Source organism: Henckelia pumila, chromosome 3, assembly GCF_033568475.1.
Source record: "Henckelia pumila isolate YLH828 chromosome 3, ASM3356847v2, whole genome shotgun sequence".
Classification (NCBI taxonomy): Eukaryota; Viridiplantae; Streptophyta; class Magnoliopsida; order Lamiales; family Gesneriaceae; genus Henckelia; species Henckelia pumila.
In genome coordinates, this window is record NC_133122.1 from 150,349,501 (window position 1) to 150,360,081 (window position 10,581).

Genomic DNA, 10,581 nt, shown 5'->3' on the forward strand with positions numbered 1-10,581 from the left:
TGGCTCCGTCAGAGATGCGTGAGTTGAAGAATCAGCTACAGGATCTTTTGGACAAGGGGTACATTCGTCCTAGTGTATCTCCTTGGGGAGCTCCTGTTCTCTTCGTGAAGAAGAAGGATGGGTCGATGCGGCTGTGCATTGACTATCGGCAGCTGAATCGAGTCACTGTGAAGAACAAGTATCCGTTGCCTCGTGTTGATGACTTGTTTGATCAGCTGCAGGGCACATCAATTTACTCCAAGATTGACTTGAGATATGGGTATCATCAGTTGAGAGTCCGTGATCAGGACGTAGCCAAGACTGCATTCCGTACTCGCTATGGGCATTACGAGTTCCTAGTGATGCCATTTGGTTTGACCAATGCTCCGGCTATATTCATGGATCTGATGAACCGTGTCTTCAGGGAGTATTTGGACAAGTTTGTCGTGGTCTTCATTGACGACATCCTGGTTTATTCGCGTAATACGGAAGAGCATGTTTCTCACTTGCGGTTGGTACTGCAGACTCTTCGAGATGAGCAATTGTACGCCAAGCTGAGCAAGTGTGAGTTCTGGATGGATAGAGTGGTTTTTCTTGGCCATATCATATCCAGGGAGGGGATTTCTGTTGATCCAAGCAAGATTGAAGCGGTACTTAATTGGTCGCGTCCGACGACAGTTGCTGAGATCCGTAGTTTTCTGGGTCTAGCAGGGTATTATCGTCGCTTCATTCTGAACTTCTCTCAGTTAGCTCGACCGTTGACGCAGCTTACCCGCAAGGGTGTGGATTTTGAGTGGTCCTCCGAGTGTGAGGAGAATTTCCGTGAGCTTCGACGGCGGTTGACTTCTGCGCCGGTGTTAGCATTACCGTCAGGATCTGGAGGGTATGTAGTTTACACGGATGCTTCTCTTCAGGGGTTAGGTTGTGTCCTGACTCAGAATGGGCATGTGATCGCATACGCTTCTAGACAGCTGAAGCTTCACGAGGACAACTACCCAGTCCATGATTTGGAGTTAGCAGCCATTGTGTTCGCTTTGAAGATCTGGCGTCATTATCTGTATGGCGAGAAATTTGAGATCTTCACCGACCATAAGAGTCTCAAGTATTTGTTCACTCAGGCAGAATTGAACATGAGATAGAGACGTTGGATGGACTTGCTTAAGGACTATGATTGCGAGATTAAGTACCACCCGGGAGCTGCTAATCTCACCGCTGATGCTTTGAGTCGCAAAGTGCGACTATCCGCACTTCAGACTTGTTCGATGTCTAGTGCGATCAGTGACTGTTGTACTTCAGGTTATACCTTCAAGCATAAGAAAGGTATGCAGAGTATCCAGATGTTTGCGATATTATCTGAGCCAGCCTTGTATTCGCGGATCCGAGATGCTCAGATGTCTGATTCGAAGACCCAGCGTTTAGCTCGTCTAGCTAACGAGGGTAGCTCGTCTGGATTTCATTATCAGTCAGATGGATTTCTGTGTTTGTCTGGTAGGCTTGTGATTCCACAGGATGAAGAGTTGCAAGAGGAGATTTTATCTCAGGCACATCGCACTAAGTTGAGTATTCATCCTGGGAGCAACAAGATGTACAAGGATCTACGTACTCGTTTCTGGTGGAAGGGAATGAAACGCAGTGTTTATCAGTTTGTTTCGAGATGTTTGGTGTGTCAACAGGTCAAGGCAGAGCACCGACGACCTGGAGGATTGCTTCACAATCTGCCTATTCCTGAATGGAAATGGGAGTTTATCACTATGGACTTTGTGACCCATTTGCCGGTATCCCCGAGGAACTGTGATGCTATCTGGGTTGTGGTGGACCGACTCACCAAGTCAGCGCATTTCATTGCCTATAGCCGAGAGTACTCTGTAGATCGCATGGATCGGTTGTACATTCAGGAGATCGTTCGACTTCATGGAGTGCCTGTGAGCATTGTCAGCGATCGGGACCCCAGGTTTACTTCTAGGTTCTGGGGGAGTGTTCAGCGTGCAATGGGTACTACTCTCAGTTTGAGTACAGCCTATCATCCAGAGGCTGATGGTCAGTCAGAGCGCACTATCCGTACGTTAGAGGATATGCTTAGAGCGTGCGCCATGGATTTTGGTTCAGCCTGGCAGGATCATTTGCCGTTGATCGAGTTTGCTTACAACAACAGCTATCACACTAGTCTTGGGATGGCACCTTTTGAAGCGTTGTATGGGCGACGTTGTCGTACTCCACTCTTCTGGGAAGAAGTGGGGGAGAGACAGGCTGAAGGACCGGAGTTTATCCAGCAGGCGATAGACATTGTTGATCAGATCAAGAAACGGATTAAGACTGCACAGGATCGTCAGGCCAGTTATGCTAATATCAAGCGTAGGCCTTTGCAGTTCGAGGTCGGGGAGAAAGTGTTTCTGAGAGTGTCACCTTTCCGCAAGATTCTCAGATTTTGCCTTAAGGGCAAGTTGTCTCCCAGATTTATCGGTCCGTTTGAGATCTTGGAGAGCATTGGCGATTTGGCTTATCGACTAGCTTTGCCACCGCATCTATCCAGTATTCACGACGTGTTCCACGTATCTCTGTTGCGACGGTATGTGGCGGATGAGTCCCACATTCTGCAGCGGTCTGATGTTCAGGTGGATAAGAATTTGACTTATGTTGAGAAACCTCTTCGTATCCTGGATTATAAGGATAAGGTTTTACGGAACAAAGTCATTCCTTTGGTTTTAGTTCAGTGGCAGCGCCGAGGCACTGAGGAAGCTACTTGGGAGCTTGAGGACAGGATGTGTAAAGACCATCCTGAGTGGTTTTGATCTCATTCTTTAAGTTGTATTCAGTTGCAAACTCTGTAAACGTTTGATTTGAATGAAGAATGTTTCTAAATTCTGTATTTTGCATTCGGTACTTAAGATCTGATTTCGAGGACGAAATATCTTAAGTGGGGGAGAATGTAGTAGCCCGAACCCTAATTGAGTAATTAAAGGATTTATGCTAATTAATTCAATTAGGCATCGGACGGATCGGAAGCTCCGAAGGGACGATCGGAAGCTCCGATCGGGATCGGAAGCTCCGATAAGGATCGGAGGCACCGATGATATTACGTCATCCATGACGTGTGGCTGGATCGGAAGCTCCGATCAGGACCGGAGGCTCCGATCACCCCTATCCGAAGTCAACAAATGATATTTTGACACGTGGCAGATCAGGATCTTCGGAAGCTCCGATGGCAGGATCGGACGTTCCGATCCAGGTTCGGACGTTCCGATCGAGGATCGGAGGCTCCGATCGTGGTCTATAAATAGAAGGCTGAGACTTCATTTCTCCTTGCCAATTCCGGATTTCCTCTCTATTTCTAGTCATATTCGAGTTGTTCTAGCCTTCCTAGGCTTGAACCGGGAGTCGTTTAGGCGTTCGGTAGTCGTAGCGGAGTTGTGCCCAAGTTCTGGAGGCATCGACATCAAAGGGCTAACGACGGACGAAGGTATAGCTTTTGCTTCCTATAAATATTTAGGAGTATGCAATAGCTTAGTTAAAGCTTTTAGAGCACTTTAATGATAGTAGTATCATTTCGCTGTGTAGGCGGACTTTAGGCTTGGACTTAGAGCTGGTAGTGCCTACCTGGTATTTGAGGTACGAAAGTACTGTTCGAGATATCCTGACTGAGTATGCATGTATTATATGACTGCATGATTTATATGCCATGATATTATGCTGCATTCATTTGCATCTTGCTGTATCTCCTTCGAGATGTCTGTTAGTAGGGTTGTACCCTATCCTGTTAGTGGATGGACTTCCATCGATTTGGGTCCGGCGTATCCACAGTTATCTCGGTATGGGAGCCACCTCCTGAAGCGACGGCACAGCGTGCTACATACCAGGGCCCGGTCTGTCTCTGTTATCTGATCCTTGACCTCGAGTCTATAGGGAGTTCACTTTGCATGCATGTATACTCATACTCTCGCACTGAGCGTTTTATGCTCACGTCTCGTACTCTGTATTTTCTGGACACCCTATTCCATGGGGCAGGTTTGCGATTGGACGAGGAGGGTGGATCCAGGAGGGGCTAGTCAGTGGTTGGCCAGCTGGAGCTTCGTCTAGGCTTTATTACTGTTGTTTGGGTTTATACAGCTATTCGATTTGGTTGTATATTATTGGATACTTACAGATTCCTTTACTTGGGATTGTATAATGTTATTGGTTTCCGCAGTTTTATTCTGATATCTGTTTTATTAAGTAAATTGCATGCATAAGTTCTGTTTAGTAGGTGATCCGGGTAAGGGTCACTACAACGATAAACGACACAACAAAGAAATCTCAAAAGTGTGTTACAAATTTCTCTAAACTATCATGTTTGTTGCTTCTAAACAGTCTACAACCCGAGTCCTCACATGCTAGACTCTCTCCCCGCTGTCAATGATGTCGATGATCAGCTCCTGCCGTATCTGATGTCATGCACACATACAAAACAAGACAACAGCCGGATAAACTCCGGTGAGAAACAATTCTCAGTATAACCAACATATATAGAAAGCGTTAAATAAATCATATCGACTCTATTTAAAACTCGACTCAACAAATAGAGTAATCAACGTTTCAATAAAAACTGATTCATATCACTTCATTGCCATCAAAATTCGTAAACGATCTTGACATGGATATCCATCTATCGTAGCCATTCTCGGGCTAGAAAATAAGGTTAACCGCAACCTTGGCATAAAATCAATTCAATATACTATCACATCGACTCAAACTTAAAGATCCACTACCTGAGATGGATCGACAACATCAAACATGTGAGACCTTGGTTCTAAACAACAATTAAAGGAGTAATTCAATAAGTAAGCAATTAAAAGCCAAGAGCATTTTTTTTTTTAAAAAAGGGGACGCGCGGGCGCGCATGGCATCCTGCCCAAGCCCTCGCGCGGGCGCGCCACCCGAGGCACGGGCGCGCCTGAAGCTCTGCCCAAAACTTCCGAAACGAAGTGCGGGACGCGCGGGCGCGCCACCTGAGGTGCGGGCGCGCATGGCCTGCTGAATTGGCTCAAAACAAGCCTCCAAAAGTGCAATAACATAACCAAAAGAACTCTAACATGATCCAACTAATATATATCCAACAACATACCATTTAAATACATAAAAGTGAAGAACACGCATCGATGCTAGCTATTACACGCCGAATACAGAATACAAGAGTTCTAACCACAAGCAAGACCACTTCCAATCCAAGTTCCAGTTCTTAACATGCTTCAAAACATAAACTAGATTGTCATGCTAACATGACTTCTAAACCGAGTCTCACTTCTACATCATTCCCTCAAAGCTAACCATGCCTCTTCTGACTTGATCCTGCCCCACATGCTGCCAAGTACACATACAAAACAAAGCAACAACCGGATAACCGGTGAGAATGATAATCCCAGTAAAAGCAACATAACAAGTAATACAACAATAATCATGCTTTCAAAACAACGAAGAAATCCATGACAACGTAATGAGATGCATGTCTTTAAACCGGGATATCAAATCTGATAAACGAGGGATTGCTGCTGTGCTTTTGGGATCCCTAGGGTGAGATTACGTAACGACTCACCGACTCACCCAATCGAGGTGGTTCCACGTATCCCACTCCTTTAGACTTTGAGAAACTATAATGAGTATGCTAGCACTAGGCGAAACGACTACGACCTAGGCCACTCAATCATAGTTCCCAAACGTCTAAACAAAAAGGGCGGTTCTGCCCGCTGAAAACAAGATTGGCTCAAGATGAATGCATAACAGAAACATAAAACATAGCCATATAACAAAAGCTCAATCAAAACAACAGAACACAAGTTCCTCATGCTAGAACGAGTGTAGATGCAAGTATGTGCTTTTAAGGGAAACTCGAGAACCAACTGTCCCGAGTATGCTATCCCGCTATCGATGTCTGCTTTTACCTTTCAATGTCGTAGATCCAACTTCGGACAAGCTACAACAAAAGATTGTATCAACAACTATACAACCTAAACAACAAACAACGGTTCAAGGAAATCTCTTTACCGATCTTCGTCCAACTCTTGACGAACAATGCTGCTAACACGGGCTTGACAAACTCCAAACAAATCTGTTCAGATACAAATCAAAGATCAATTACCATGATCGACTTACAAGCCAAGTTCAACAACTCAATAACGGTTCGAAATCCCCAAAACTCAAACCGACGGCATAACGACTATAAACTGAACAAACCGACAATGCAGACAGCAGTTCAATAGCGATATCAACTCAATTCAATGCTAATACAACAACAACAAGACAAACCCAACAAATCTCAAAATCATGATTTTCGAAAATAGCTTCCAAAAATCATAACAATTCAGAACGTCGCTCTAATTCAAAATCGACAGATAATAAACGATCAGAACTCCGCCAAGAACAACATACTAGAATCTAGATCGATTCTAACAACCTCCGAAAAACAAAACATATCTGATCGGAGAAATACTTACGGTATAACAGAGCTCTCATTGCAGTGATCACTAATCTGCCTTCAGAAATAATTTCTAACGGTCGGATCGAGCTCGGGAGGAAATCTGGAAGCTTGGAAAAGCTTGAAGGCATCTTCAATGGAGGAGCTCGATTTAGGGAAGAGGATGAAATGATTTCCAAGTCAAACAAATGTGTAGATAATATATAAAAAAAATCCAATTTTGCATTTCGGGTCCCTGAAACTCCCAATTAAATCGATTCAATCTCGGCTCACACAATTTCCATTAATTCAAACTAAATAATTATCACTTTGCTAATCCGAAATCATTAATTTCAGGGCATTACAAAACATAAATCAAAATATATCAAGTATGTGGTTTTTGCGGGCCAACTCAAGAATAGTCGTTCTTGAGTTTCAAAGTCCCTAACTCGTGATGTCGTCATTATACCTTCATTTATCTCGATTCTGAACTCTTCAAATCTAAAAGATACAATCAAATACATATATCAAACTTCATTCCAGTCTATCGTATCAACATCGAGTCGAAAACATCATAAGATCATCAATCAAACTCATTTCAAACCTCAATCAAACTTCTTCGGTACAAGTTGACGTCTTGATTCGTTGACCTTCCAAACTCAACTGAAACTGAAGAATAAAAATGCTATAACATTCATATCATCTAGATAACGACTTCAGCTTAGATATAAACCATCAAAACAGTCTAAAAACTCAATTCGACGGCGTAGCGATTGAAAATCGGTAACCGACAAATTATCGAAATCATTTCTAACTTCAAACCAACTCATACGTGTATTCAAGTCAATAACCAGCTGATATATAATTAAAATCTTTATCTCAATAGCTATAATAACCGATTAAAATTCTGGAATCAAGATTGGATATATTAAATACAAACTCCTCAATCCGGTTTCGAGATAGAATCGCATAAACAACGATAAACATGCTCAATAACTCAAAACCTGATCTCTGCCCCAAACTGATTTCAAAATTCATATAAAACATCATAATACTTACACGAGATCAAAGCCCTTGTCGTAAGAATTCCAGAACAATTTACGGAATTGAAATCGGATAACCAGAGCAAAAGTTATAAGGATTGAAAGATCACAAATCCAAAGGAAAAGAAAGGATCTCGGCTTCGGCTCTCAATTTCTGAATTGAAATGAAGATTACACGTGCACATTCTGATACATCACATAATAATCTGATAACTTTAATTATATTTGCACTTTAGTCCCTCAAATCTTCAATAATTGCAATTTGGTCCTCGGCCCTTATTTTAATTCAATTTCAATCCTAATTAATTTAAGAATATTAGAATTTAAATCCAAACTCTAAATATTCCCAAATTAAATATACTTGGATTAAAATTAAATGAGTTCGGATTAATATTAATTAATCCCGAGCCTTACACTCTGACTGTCCGTCGGTCTGAGGATGATAAGCTGTACTCAAATGCAATCGAGTACCAAGTGCCTCTTGAATACTGTGCCAAAAGTGCGAAGTGAATCTAGGGTCTTGGTCTGAAACAATCGACTTCGGCACACAATGCAGTCTCACAACATTGCTAACATATAACTCATTCATCTGATCGTGACGATACGTCATCCTGTACGGAATAAAAAAAGCAGACTTCGTCATCGGTCGATCACTACCCAAATAGCATCGCATCCTCGAATAGATCGCGGTAGCTTTGTAACGAAATCCATAGAAATGTGATCCCATTTCCATTCAAGAACAGAGAGACTGCGCAACAAACCACCCAGCCGCTTCCTCTCTTCTTTCACCTGTTTACAGTTCAAACATCGAGATACAAACCTCGCAACGTCGCTCTTCATTCTCTTCCACCAAAACTGATTCTTCAGATCGTTATACATCTTACGGCCTCCAGGATGAACACTGAACCGACTACAATGAGCCTCTCGAAGAATACGCTACCTCAACTCCAAAATATCAGGCACAACAATACAATTATTCACAAATAGAATGTCATATCTAACCTGGAATTCAGACTGATGCCCAGATCTGACTTTCTCTACTGAAATCTGAGTTCTCGGATCAGACTTCTGCGTTTCTTTGATCAAAATAAACAACTCCGGCTCGACTTGGATAACAAATACTCCGATAGTCTTTCTATCTGTTTCAAACTCCAAACCAGAAGTGCAACAATCATCGATCAACTGAGAAACACCGATAGTAGAAAGAGATAAAGAACAACGCTTTCGGCTCAAGACATCTGCAACTGCATTCGACTTTTCCGGATAATACTTGATTTCACAGTCGAAATCCTTCAACAGATCTAACCATCTTCTCTGTCCCATATTCAGCTCTGCCTGCGAAAACAAGTTCTTAAGACTCTTATGATCAGAAAAGATCTCAAAAGACTCACCATACAGATAGCGACGCCAGATCTTCTGAGAAAAGACAATCGCAGCGAGTTCAAGATCATGAACCGGATAACGAGTCTCGTGCGGCTTCAACTATCTCGATGCATACGCTATCACATGCTTATGTTGCATAAAAACACATCCCAAGCCTTGGTTAGAAGCATCGCAATACACAGTAAAACCTCTAGTACCTTTTGGAATAGAAAGAATCGGAGCACTGGTCAGTCTCCTATTCAGATCAACAAAGCTAGCCTCACAATCTGAAGTCCAGATAAAAGGCGCATTCTTTTGAGTCAGCTGGGTAATTGGCTTGGCAATAGAAGAGAATCCCTCGATGAATCGGCGATAATAACCAGCTAAACCCATAAAGCTTCGGATCTCAAGCACAGATGTCAGTCTAGGCCAATTCATAACCGCTTCAATATTGCTGGAATTGACAGAAATCCCATCTTCAGAAATAATATGACCGAGAAAGACAACTCAATCCAACCAGAATTCACATTTAGACAACTTGGCAAACAACTGCTCAACTCGCAAAATCTGCAAGACGGTCCTCAAATGCTCTGCATGGTCAGTACGGTTCTTCGAGTAGATAAGAATATTATCGATGAAGATAATAACAAACTCATCCAAAAAGCACTGAAAGATACGGTTCATCAAACCCATAAAAACCGCTGGAGCGTTAGTCAAACCGAACGGCATGACTATAAACTCGAAATGACCATACCTCGTCCTGAATGTGGTCTTAGGAATATCTTCCTCACGCACTCTCAGCTGATGATAACCTGACCTCAAATCAATCTTTGAATAGAGAGAATAACCCTGCAGCTGATCAAAAAGGTCATCGATTTGGGGTAAAGGATACCTGTTCTTGACTGTAGCCTGATTCAGTTGACGGTAGTCGATAGAGAGCTGCATAGAACCATCCTTCTTTTAAACAAACAGAACAGGAGCGCCCCAAGGCGACACACTAGTTCTGATGTATCCCTTGGAAATTAAATCCTCAAGTTGCTCCTTCAATTCTCTCAATTCAATCGGTGCCATACGATAAGGAGCTTTGGAAATAGGTTGAGTACCTAACACTAAATCGATGCTGAATTCGATCTCTCGAATAGGCGGCAATCCAGGAATCTCTTCCGGAAACACATCAGTAAATTCTCTAACCACTGGTATATCAACCAATTCAGGGCTAGATTTCAGTACATCAACTGCATAAACCAAAAATCCCTCTGCATCTTTCTGTAACAAACGAGTCATAGATAACACTGAAATCAAAGGAATTCTAGATCGAGAACCCTTACCAAAGAATTTCCACTCGTCTGTCATTTCAGGTCTGAATCTGACAATCTTCAGAAAACAATCGACTGCTGCCCTGTACTTGGTTAAAGCATCTATACAAACAATACAGTCAAAATCTGACAGCCCAAGTACAATACAGTCGAACTCCAAAAAATTTCCCTCAAAACAAAGTTCACAGTTCCTGACTAATCTGACAGAAACAATTCCTCCACCCAAAGGTGAAGTAACAGCTACTACAGTAGGCAATAACTCAGTAGGCAAAGCATGCATCAACACAAAATTTTCAGAGATAAAGGAATTGGAAGCACCTGTATCTATCAATACATAAGCAAAATAACCAAAAATCAAACAGTTACCTGCTATAACATCGTCCGGTGCTGCCTGAGGCTGATTCTCTGTCAAAGCAAAGACCCGTGCCTGTTGTCTTGGAGGCTGGTTCGCACTAGG